This window comes from Talpa occidentalis, unplaced genomic scaffold (assembly GCF_014898055.3).
Source record: "Talpa occidentalis isolate TD23 unplaced genomic scaffold, MPIMG_talOcc4v2.1 talOcc4.11, whole genome shotgun sequence".
Classification (NCBI taxonomy): domain Eukaryota; kingdom Metazoa; phylum Chordata; class Mammalia; order Eulipotyphla; family Talpidae; genus Talpa; species Talpa occidentalis.
In genome coordinates, this window is record NW_023601104.1 from 53,880,312 (window position 1) to 53,892,651 (window position 12,340).

Below are 12,340 nucleotides of genomic sequence, written 5' to 3' on the forward strand. Positions count from 1 at the left end.
TAAACTTTTAAGATGGGGAACTGAAGTTGAGCCAGCAGAGGAGTTTAATAGCAAAAGAGAAGCAGTAGGGGAAATGAAACAACAAAAATTGTCTTTGAAGATGAGAGAAGAATGTGTTTCAAGGAGGAAGGTAGTAATCACATGCCAAGTATTGTTGCCAAGTTAGTGAAGATGAAGAGTAAGAATTAGCCATTGGGGTTAGTAACAAAAGTTATTAGTAACCAAAAGAATAGTTTGAGGAGTGTTAAGAGGGTAAGTGATAGAAGACTGAGATGGGGAAGAAAACATCACTTCCAGTTGTTAAATTGGCCCAATCTTAATACTGAGAACTAGAAAACCTTCTGGAAGAGGTACTAAAAAATTACAGGCAAAGATCTAAGAAACAAAACCCAAGAAAGTTACTGGCATTTGGGACTTTGTCCCTCATCGAATCTGTTATAGAGGAGACTGTTAAACATCTTTCTACAGAATTAAGGGTGTTGGCAGACAAAATTGGGGGTTTCACATTCCCTGAAGTGGAGGGCCCTGTTAAATCTTCCCATACCCCAGACTGAGTTGAAACCCCCAAATGCTATGCCTTGGGAATAAGCATGAATCACAAATAAAAAGGGTTTAACCTTTGAGATTATGGTGATCTGGGATTCCTGGTACTTCTGGCCTAACTGCCTGACCAGGAGCAAAGTTAAATCTTGAATGAAAAGGACATTGTTACTCTCAAATTAGCTCTAGTTTTTTCAGATAAGATGAATCAAACATGACTAGGAGTACAAGAGATGAGACCACACCATCAAGAGATGAAATAGCCATTGACTTCTAACTATTAAATTTAAGGAACTAAAAGGTAAAATTGACAATTACAACTGAAAGTAGAAAACTTAAAAATGGAAATTCTAGAACTGAAAAACTTTATTACATCATCCTTCATATTTGTACAATGTATGATTTCCTGTGAAATTCCCACTGCCACTTTGCCCATGCACCATCACCGTGGTTCCTTGTGTTCTTTTCCATCCCTGTGGCTTTTTTTTTTTTAAAGATTGATTTATTTATGCATACAAGAGCTGGGGTACAGGCCAGAGATGCAGGGGGGGTGAGAGGATTCACCAAAGACAAAGAGGGGAGCAGAACTGGCTGAAATACACTGCTGAGGGGAGCAGCGGGCAAGACAGGAGTGGTCTGCTTCACTATGTGGGTTTCTCCCTGGCCGGCCGGGGATTGAACTTGTGCTGCAGAGGCTGCGGATTGCTTCATGGTGTGGTGCTTAACCCCTTGCGCCACCAGGGAGGCCCCTCCACCCCTGTCTTGATCCCTCTCCCTCCTCCCCTACAGAATGTCTGGTCTATGGTTGCCTATTGATTTTGATTTTTACTTTATTATAGTTTTTTTTTTTTTTCCTTGATCCCTTATTTGGTTCCTCTACATTCCTCCTATAAGTGAAACCATCCGATAGTTTTCTTTTTCTTTCTGGCTTATTTCGCTGAGCATAATCCCTTAGAGCTCCATCCATGTTGCTGCATATGGCATGAGTTTATCCTTTTTGATTGCTGAGTAATATTGCATTGTGTGTATATACTACATCTTGGTCCAGTCATCTTTTTTTGGGTTGTTTCCATAGCTTACTGTAAATAGTGCTGCAATAAACAGAAGAGTGCAGGTGTCCTTTTGAATTAATGTTTTTGTGTCCTTTGGGTAAGTACCAAGGAGTAGAATTGCTGGATCATATGGACGCTCCATTTTTAGTAGTTTGAGGAACCTCCACACAGCTTTCCATAGTGGTTGGACCAGTTTGCATTCCACCAGCAATGTAGGAAGAGTTCCTTTTTCTCCACATCCTCACTAACATTTGTTGGTGTTAGTTTTTTTGATATGTGCCATTTTCACTAGTATGTAAAGATGGTATCTCATTGTGGTTTTGATTTGCATTTCCCTGATTACAAGTGATGTTGAACATTTTTTCATATGTCTGTTGACCATTTGCATTTCCTCTTTGGAGAAGTGTCTGTCGCTCTTCTGCCCATTTTTTGATGGGTTGTATACTTTGTTGAGTTTCGTCAGCTCTCTGTAGATCTTTGTGATCAGCCCCTTATTAGTACTGTGTGCAAAAAAAAATTTTTTTTTAAAGATTTACTTATTTATTTATACAAGCACTGGGTACAGTCAGAAGCACGGGAGGGTGAGAGAATTCACCAGAGCCAGAGCAGGAAACAGAACAGGCAGACTGACGAAATACACTGCTGAGGGGAGCCGCGGGCACGGCAGGATAGGTCTGTCGCGCCATGTGGGATCCTCACCGGTGGCCCTGTGTGCAAAAATTTTCTCCCAATCAGTGGGCTGTCTCTTTGGAAAACAGTATTTTTGAAGTCAAGAATTCAGCTACTAAATTTATTTATGTATTTATATATTTACTTATTTATACAAGAACTGGGGTACAGGCCAGAAGCGCAGGAGGGTCAGAGAATTCACTAGAGACAGAGCCGGGAGCAGAATAGGCAGACGGGCCGAAGACACTGCTGAGGGAAGCAGCAGGCAAGTCAGGAGAGGTCTGCCATGCCATGTGGGTATCTTCCTGGCTGGCGGGGAATCGAACCAGCACTGCAGAGGCTACTGACAGCTTCGCAGCGCGGCACTCAACAACCGCACCACCGGGAAGGCCCCCAGTTATCAAATTTAACAATAGATCAGAGATGGTTCAATGAAATAGCAGTATTTTCCACAACTGAAGAAACTCGGCCCATAATCTTGAAGCTCAACTATAATAAAACAACACAATAGGCATAATAAAGTTTTTTGAAAGGCAAATACAAATATGGGAATTTTCTAGTTATATTTTATTGATATCTAATAAGTCTGCTGTTAAAGAACATATTCTAATTGAAAAATCAGATTTTTTTTATTTTTTAAGATTTTTTTTCTCTTTTTTTTTTTAAAAAAAGATTATTTATACAAGAACTGGGGTACAGGCCAGATGTGCGGGAGAGTGAGAGGATTCACCAGAGATAGAGCAGGGAACAGAACAGGCAGAAAGACTGAAATACACTGCTGAGGGGAGCAGTGGGAGAGATAGGGGAGGTCTGCGGTGCCATGTGGGACCCTTGCCAGCCAGCCAGGATCAAACCAGCGCTGCAGAGACTGAGGACAGCTTCACAGCACTGCTCTCAACTGCCTGCGCCACCAGGGGAGGCCCTCTTTCTTTTTTTAAAGATTTATTTATTTATGCATACAAGAGCTGGGGTACAGGCCAGAGATGCAGGGGCTGAGAGGATTCACCAGAGACAGAGTGGGGAACTGAACAGGCAGGTCGACTGAAATACACTGCTGAGGGGAGCAGTGGGCGAGACAGAGGAGGTTTGCTGCACCATGTGGGTTGCTCTCTGCCAGGCCGGGGATCAAACTCATGCTACAGAGTCTGCGGATTGTTTCATAGTGTGGTGCATAACCCCTTGCACCACCAGGGAGGCCCAACTTTTCAGATTTTAATGAGAGTTGTTAAAAGGCCTTGCACATGATTTAGTTTGGTAACTATTCCAGGTGTCCTTGAAAATTTGATTTTGTAGCCATTTTCAGTTTAATTTCTATCAATTAGGCCCATTTTATTGTACCATTCAAATCTTTTAGAATCCTTACTGCTTTTTTGTCAACTATCAGTTACCAAGATGTGTGTTAATATATCCCACTATGATTGTTGGTTTGTGTTTTTATTTTAAATGATCTGAGATCATACACATTTAAAATTGCTTCACTTTTCCTATGAATTAGTATGTTTAGAATTAAAGAACAATGGGGCTTCCCTGATGGTGCAGGGGTTAAAATCTCAGTGCTATCAAGCTATTGCTAGCCTCTGTGGTATGAGTACTATCCCCAGCCAGGTAGCTAACTCACATGGTGTGGCAGACCTCTTCTGTCTTGCTCACTGCTCCCCTCAGCAGTATATTTCAGTAGATCCTTCTGTTCTGCCCCCCACTCTCTCTGATGAATCCTCTCACCCCCCACACCTCTGGCCTACACCCCAGTTCTTAAATGCATAAATTAAAAAAATCTTAAAAAAAAAATAAAGTAGAATGCAGTTTGTATATAAATAACAAATTAACAATGCACAGTACTTCAGAATTTGAAAAGGGAGACACTAATATTACTGAATACAGTCTTATTTCTCTTCCACTTCTGTTTTGCTTTAACTATGAAGATGAGAAGTCAGTTGATAACCTAAAAATATTTACTTGTTGAGATTGGGAACAAAATAGGATTTCCACATTTACTGCTTTTTTTCAATATTTTATTGGATGGACAATCCTAGTACTATGAGGCAAGAAAAAAAAATAAATAGTGGTAGGAAGATTGGAAGGGAAAAATGGAAGACCAAAAATACTAAGTTAATGAGAGAAATAGTGGAAGAATTAAGTAACTGGAAGGATGTGTACCAGGTTCAATCAATGAAAGACTCACTTATAAAGATGTCAGTGTCATCGAAGTTGATCTGTGGAGTCAATACAATTCCAGTATAGGTTCCAGCAGCATTCGGAGAGGGGTGGGGAGATAAGGATGTAGGAGAATTAGCAAGATGTTTTTAAAATGTACATGGAATAAGAAAAGGTAAAGAGTTAAATGTTGAAGAACAAAATAAACATTTACCAGATATCAAATTTTTTTTTAAAAAAAAGCAAGGGTAAAACTAAGACTTACTGGTGCAAAAAATATAGTCAAACCAATGAAGAAGAATAAATTCCAGAAATAGACACTCAGCACAATACACAATATCCAGTAAGATTGGTAAGGCTGGAGTGAAGGAAATGTTCATATACTCCTGGTGAGAAATCTATAGGCACCTTAGAAAACTAGCATTATCTACTGAAATAGATTTCTGCTTATCTTATATCTAAGCAATTTTATTTCTAGGTATACCTCCAGTAGAAAAGTATGCATTGTTTCCCAAAAGATACACAATGTCTCTAATGGCATTTATAGTGTCTCAATCTGTAAATAACCCAAATGTCCCTTAATATAATACAGTGGATAAATTGTGGAATATTCATACCATGGAATACTGCTCAGCAACTAGAATAAATGAACTACAACTGCATGTAGTTCTACAACCACAATATTGAGCAAAAGAAGCCAGGAACAAAAGAATACAATTCCATTTACATAAATTTTGAAACCTAAGGCATTGTGTTATAGGCAGCATATTTTGTTGTTTTTTTTTTTTTTTAACTGATTTCTTTTACTCTCTTAAGGACTGATGATAATCTTAGATTCAACAAATATTTGGTTGAGCATTTACTGTATGTCATGCATAAATAGGAGCTGGGAATGTGGGGAACAGGTAAAATGAAAATGGCAAAAAGCTGGTCATTACTGAAGCCTCATGAAGGATACATAAAGATTATTATACTCTCATATCCATGAAGTTCATATACTTTGGTGTATGTTTGAAATTTTCATAAAAATTCAAAAGACAAGATCCTTGCTCATCTTTCTGGGCTGCCTCATTTTTGCATTTAAGGTGAAGATGCCAGCAGGGTTGCCAAGAGGTGTTTCAGGAGACTACATCTTCCTCATAAACTCTAGCCACCCTATTAATACTTGTAGGCTAAATAAAAACAGTGAGCTTCCTATATAAACATTATTTCAAGACAAATCCCCTTTCTCCCTTCAACCTGTTTGAATTTCCAACCTATATATCATTTCTAGAGCTATTGTTGCCAAATACATTCTGAAAGAATTTCTTGCCCTTTTTTTAGTCTGTTTATGCCTTCAGCATACACCCTTTCCAGCAGAGGGCTGCTAGGATCCTTTTGACTTTATTTCACTTGTTACCTGAAATTGTTAATTGTGCTAATAAAGTAGGGTTTATGTTAACTCCTGAGATCTTTTTAAAGATGTGATGAAAGCCGTTTTGTATAGGTCTTATTACTTGGAGCTTATGAGAGATTGTGATTTTATTATTTTTTAATGTCAAAATAGATGACATTTTCCTCTCTCCAATCATTTGAGTATGTGTCAGTGTTTTACAAGAGTTTACTTTTTCTTCCTGAAAAATAATTTAAGATTTATTTATCAAAAAAATTATTGATTTAGGGGCCTCCTTGGTGGTGCGAGGGGTTAAGTCTCTCAGCACTATGAAGCTATCAGCAGCCACTATAGCACTAGTTTGATCCCAGACCAAAGAGCTAACCCACATGGCACAGCGGACCTCTCCTGTCTCTCCTGCTACTCTCCAGTAGTGTATTTCAGTAGAGCTGCTTTTTCTGCTCCCCACTCTGTCTCTGGTGAATCCTCTTGCCCCCTGCCCCCATACCTGTGGCCTAGAACCCAACTTGTATATGCATAAATAAATAAAATCTTTTAAAAAAAAATTTATTGATTTTTTTTTTATGCACAGACAAACTGGGATATAGGCCCAGGGATTGGTGAGAGGATTCACCAGAGACAGAGTTGGGAGCAGAGCAGGCAGATCTACTAAAATACACTGGAAGGGGAACAGAAGAGAGACAGGAGAGGTCTGCTGCACCATATGTGGGTTAGCTCCCTGGCCAGGATCGAACTCAGGCTGCAGCAGAGATACCATGACAGAGCTGACACTTAACTCTTAAACTACCAGGGAGGCCCCTGAAGTTTTTGTTTTTTTATTTTTTGGGACTACAGGAGACAATAAGATGAATTTTCATTTCACAATAATAGAAACAATACTAAACAAGCATTTAGCTTCATCCTCTGCTCTTTGGATTATGTGATGGTAAACTTCATCAGCTTTATTGGGCCACCAGTGCACAGATGTTTGATTAAAATGTCATTCTGGGTGTGTTTGTGAGAATGTTTTTGGAAGAGATTAACACTTTAATGTGTAGACTGGGTAAAGCAGATTGTCCTCTTTTTTTTTTTTTTAAAGATTTATTTATTTATGCATACAAGAACTGGGGTACAGGCCAAAGGTGTGGATGAAAGGATTCACTAGAGACAGAACAAGGAACAGAACAGGCAGACTGACTGAAATACACTGCTGAGGGGAGCAGTGGGCGAGTCAGGAGAGGTCTGCTGCGTCATGTGGGTCGTTCCCTGGTCAGGCATTGAACTCGTGCTGCAGTGGTTGCGGACAGCCATAGGTTTCATCTTAACCCCTTGCGCCACCAGGGAAGCCCCAGCAGATTGTCCTCCTTAATGCTGATCCAATCAATTGAGAAACCCTAATAGAACAAATAGGCTGCCCCCCACCCCTGTGTATAAGAATGGATTCCCTTCTACTCAATTGCTATAAGCTGGCTTATAGAGTTTTTTCCAACCCTTGGACTGAAAATTGAATTACTGGCTCTTCTTGGGCAGCGAGCCTGCTGATTTGCAGACTGAAACTTATAACGACGGGTCTTCTGGTTCTCAGGCCTCCAAACGTGGACTGGGGTCTCCAGCTTGTTGACTGCAGATCTTGAGATTTTTCAGCTAATTCCTTTATTTGTCTATCTATCAATCAATCACTTACCTCTCTTAGTCTCTCCTCTTGGTTCTACTTCTCTAGAGCAGCCTGGTAATAACAATTAACTATTCTGTTTTCTATCTCTACTGCACTGACTAGAAAAAATTAAGGGAATGCCTTGATATTTGTTACATATCTTTATTATTCTAGGTTGACAGGTTTGAATGATTTTTAATCCCTGACCTATATTCTCGATTGAAAATAAAAGTGAAGGGCCTCCCTGGTGGTGCAGGGGTTTAAGACACAGCATTGTGAAGCTATCCGCAGCCACTGCAGCATGAGTTCAATCCCTGGCCAGGGAGGTGACCCACATGGCGCAGCAGACCTCTCCTCTCTCGCCTGCTGCTCCCCTCAGCAGTGTATTTCAATCAGTCCTCCTATTCTGCTCCCCACTGTGTCTCTCTCTAGAGACACAGTGAATCCTCTCACCCTCCCCACATCTTTGGCCTGCACCCCAGCTCTTGTTTGCCTAAATAAATAAATCTTTTTTTTATAAGATTTATTTATTTATTTATACAAGCACTGGGTACAGTCAGAAGCGCGGGAGGGTGAGAGAATTCACCAGAGTCAGAGCAGGGAGCAGAACAGACAGGCTGACGAAATACACTGCTGAGGGGAGCAGCGGGCAGCAGGAGAGGTCTGTGCGCCATGTGGGACCCTCACTGGCGGCTGGAGATCGAACTGGCACTGCAGAGGCTGCAGGCAGCTTTGCAGCCCAGCTCTCAACCGCTGCACCACCGGGGAGGCCCAATAAATAAATCTTTTTTAAAAAAAGAAAAATGAAGAATTAGTAGACATTAGAAAAATTGTCAAATGAGAATGGGGGCCAAGACAGAAACAATGTGCCCTTGGGAATGGCAACAAAAGCTTCACGAGCCTAGCAGAATTCTTCCTCTGTCAGGATATCAACACAGTTCCTTGTCCCTGTTGGGAACTTTGGTGCCTCAGAAGCTCCACCTCTATGTCAGAGGCAATGGTGTATAATCATTATTCCTGGCAGACAGGAAGAGGAAATGTTACCCCTCTCCTCCAACTCATACTTAGGTGAGTCATGACCTTAATAAAAACCTTTTTCAGGCTTGTTTTAAACAGCATTGAGTGTAGTTGTCTATCTCTTTTCATCTCTATCACAGTTACAGTTTTGTTGCTTCAAGGACAGTTCACATCAAGAAACAAGTTGTAAAAACAAGAAACAAGTATTTATTGTGTTAAGCCACTGAGATTTATGGGCTGTTTGCTACCCCAGTTAGTGAATTTCCCCCCAGACAAATGCACACTGTAGGGATGATACCATATTAGCTTCTATGTTGTATAACCTCCCTAGAGCTCTATATTTTTCACCATTAAAGGAATTTTATATACTGTAACTGTTGGTGAGTTTCTACAGATCACATTACCATCCCTTAATGTAGGGATATCAAACAGAGTAGTTAATTGTTATTACTAAATAGTGCCAACTATTTAGTAAACAAAATACATGATATAGTATGCTTACCCCTGGTAGTTTGTCAGATTCATAGGAAATAATGGTTTCTCTTATGATCAAAAGTAAAGAAGTCTGATTCATAAGGTTGCAAGCACCCTTTTCAGAAATCTGTGTGGGAACTGTAGAAGCTTCTAACTCATCTACTATAGCAGATCAGCATTAGCAATGTGACAGCATAAACTCTGCCTTCCACTGCACTGCATTCTCCTCACCACTGGGTTCTCTGATAATGCAGAAGTATCTTAACACAGTAGACATAACTTTCCTGCTTTTTGCTACTTAAAAACTATATACTATGAGCTAGTAAAATTATGCTTATTTTGTTTATATATCATATGATTAGAAAATTACCCAACTCATGTAGTTAAATTGAAATCCATTGAGTCCTTAAAAATAGGAAGATATGACTATAGAAAAAAAAAGAAAAATATGCAAAATTATTTGCTTTGAAAATAGAGGAAGGGGCTTCTAAGAAGCAGGAAAATACAAGGAAACAAATTCTCTTCTAGAGCCTCCAAAATAGAATGGAGCCCTGGCGACACCCTGTTTTCCCCAGTGAGACCTAGGTTGGACTTCTGACCTACAGAAAGTAAATAATGAATGAACAAATAAACTTGTTTAAGTCACTGTGGTCATTTGTTACAAGAGTACATGGAAATTAATGCAGTTATATAATAAAATAATGATATTTTGGCAACATTAGGGTTTTTTTTTAAAGATTTATTTATTTATGCATACAAGAACTAGGGTGTAAGCCAGAGGTGTGGGGGGGTGAGAAGATTCACCAGAGACAGAGTGGGGAGCAGAACAGGCAGATCTACTGAAATACACTGCTGAGGGGAACAGCAGGGTGAGGCACAAGAGGTCTGCTGTGCCATTTGGGTTGCTCCCTGGCTGGCTGGGGATCAAACTCATGCTGCAGTTGCTGGCGATAGCTTGATAGCGCTGTCTTTAACCCCTGCACCACCAGTGAGCCCATGGATATATTATTTTAAATAAAATGTACTTAATTTCACCTGTTTCTTTTTATCTTTTTAAAATGTAGCTGCTTGACTATTACACATGTGATGCACTATTTATTTCTATTAGATGTTACTGATTTAGAACTTCATGGCTTAACCATTCTTCCATGTGTTAGAGTAAATGTAAAATTATTTTTTGAGATCTTTGGGCTATCCCAAACCTTCCTTTGGCTTACTTTTAGGATGGGGCGAGGAGGTGACCTTCTATTTAGTCATTTGACTTCTTGTACTCCTCAGTTGTCAGAAGACAGTATCAATCTCACTTCCACTCTGCTAAGAGTTAAGCATGTCTTTCTGCATTAACAGGCACATAGGACAGTTGTCAAGGGTAGGACACAGTGCATACTGTCAGGAAAATGACCTCAGACTCATAGTCCACAATTTAATGCTCATTTAAAGAGGTCATGGCTATTGAAATCATAGAGGCTAAGATAAGTGTTACATGTCTTTCTGCAGTCTGGTTCAGGACTACCAACAGATATTTGTACAAACCATGCTATAAGGTTTTTGAGGTACAAACTATCTAAATTGACACCAAGTATTTCTTTTTCCTGGGTGCACATTTTAGCATTCCTCACAGATTGTCATCTAATTGGGTTCTGTCCAGTGGTTATAGTGGAGACATTCCTCCAGGCCTGACCATAAAAACACAAGTAGTGGGTCTTCCTGGTGGTGCAAAGGGTTAAGCACTGCACTGTGAAGCAATCCACAGCCTCTGCAGCATGAGTTCGATCCCCAGCTGGCTAGGGAACAACCCATATGGCACAGTGGACCTCTCCTGTCTCACCCGCTGCTCCCCTCAGCAGTGTATTTCAGTCAGTCTGCCTGTTCTGTTTCCCGCTCAGTCTCTGGTGAATCCTCTCACCCCCCTGCTTCTATGGCCTGTACCTCAGCTCTTGTGTGCATAAATAAATCTTTAAAAAATCAAAAAAACACAAGTAGTATTGTTTACACATACTCTTCTTCTGTGATGACCATAGAGGCCACATGTTTAAAATGGCAAAATCACAAAATAGAAGAATTTTAGATCCTGGAGTCACCGTGTGGAAGAAAACTACCAAGGAAATTTGCATGACAAAATCTGTAAGTGAGAAACTAGCTACTGATTTTTGGGAAAGAATTAATATTTTCATTTTATTATTTTTTTTTAAAGATTTTATTTTATTTATTTATACAAGAACTGGGTACAGTCAGAAGCACGGGAGGCGAGAGAATTCACCAGAGCCAGAGTGGAGAGCAGAGCAGGCAGACTGACAAAGTGCACTGCTGAGGGGAGCAGCGGGCGGCAGGAGAGGTCTGCGCGCCATGTGGGACCCTCCTCTGGTGGCCGGGGAGCAGCTGGGGATTGAACTGGTGCTGCAGAAGCTGCGGGCAGCTTCGCAACCCAGCGCTCAACCACTGCGCCACTGGGGAGGCCCTTTCATTTTATTCTTACATAACTATTGCACTGCTGTTTTAAGTCACATGATTTTGTGGCTTGTTTATTATTCAACATAGCTTATCCTATCATAGTTCTATTTAATAATGACTATTAGGAGTTGTTCAATTCTGGAACCACATAGGTAAGTTTATTTCAAATGACATAATTTGGACCTTTCTGGTAGCCTAGGAGTTGAGTCACAGCACTATCACCACTATGGTTGGATCGCTGGCCAGGTAGCTGGCCCATATGTGGTGCAGCAGGCCTCTCCTGTGTTGCCTGCTGTTCCCCTTAGCAGTGTATTTCAGTGAATCTGCCTATTCAGCTCCCTACTCTGTCTCTAGTGGAGCCTCTCACCCCCATCCCCCACCCCTGTGCCTCTGGCCTACACTCTAGTTCTTCTACAAAATAATTTTTTTAAATGACATAATTTGCGAATTACATGTACCCATCATCTAGTAAGTGAACCGTTTTTGAAATATAGCTAACACAAAAATGTGGAAATAATATATGTGTCCATGGAGGCTGATGTGGCAATTTGTAAATTTATGAGAAGGGTATGATCAATTTTGTTATAGTTCTATAAAGTTATAATTTAGTGATCTATCAGAAGTCAAATGCTTATACATTTCAAACAAATAGCACAGCCAAATAATAATAGTACAGCAAACAAAAGTAACACATAATTTCAGGTACTTAGCATTTTCCCAAGTAGAAGTTTAGTGCTTCTTCACTAAATATTTATTATCTCAAACTGTTCTCAGATTATTCTGGGTAGCTACATTGCAAAAGTATTTCTGGATATTCTGAAAGCTTCAGTGATAAAATCAAAGCTTCTCTGTTCATTTTATTTAATCTTGTCAGTATGTCATATATTTATTTTGTGACAATAGGAATCTTAATTATAGCTGAAGCCTCACTTTACTGATGATATTCTTAAAGTTTAC

The 12,340-nt window shown here is 40.0% G+C and overlaps 1 long non-coding RNA gene across 3 annotated transcripts in view; it reads right to left on the minus strand.

The window, feature by feature from the left end:
• Positions 1 to 1,399: 1,399 nt before the first annotated feature.
• The window catches only part of LOC119239036 (uncharacterized), a 46,146-nt gene continuing 35,205 nt past the window's right edge, over positions 1,400 to 12,340 (minus strand). For 2 of the 3 annotated variants that reach the window (XR_008549820.1, XR_008549819.1), the window contains 2 exons: positions 4,444 to 4,474; positions 2,647 to 2,750 (listed from right to left, as the gene is read on the minus strand). This is a non-coding gene — a long non-coding RNA (uncharacterized LOC119239036). Of the gene's footprint in view, positions 2,093 to 2,646; positions 2,751 to 4,443; positions 4,475 to 12,340 lie in introns of those variants that run through there. The other variant, XR_005123727.2, reaches the window with a different exon arrangement.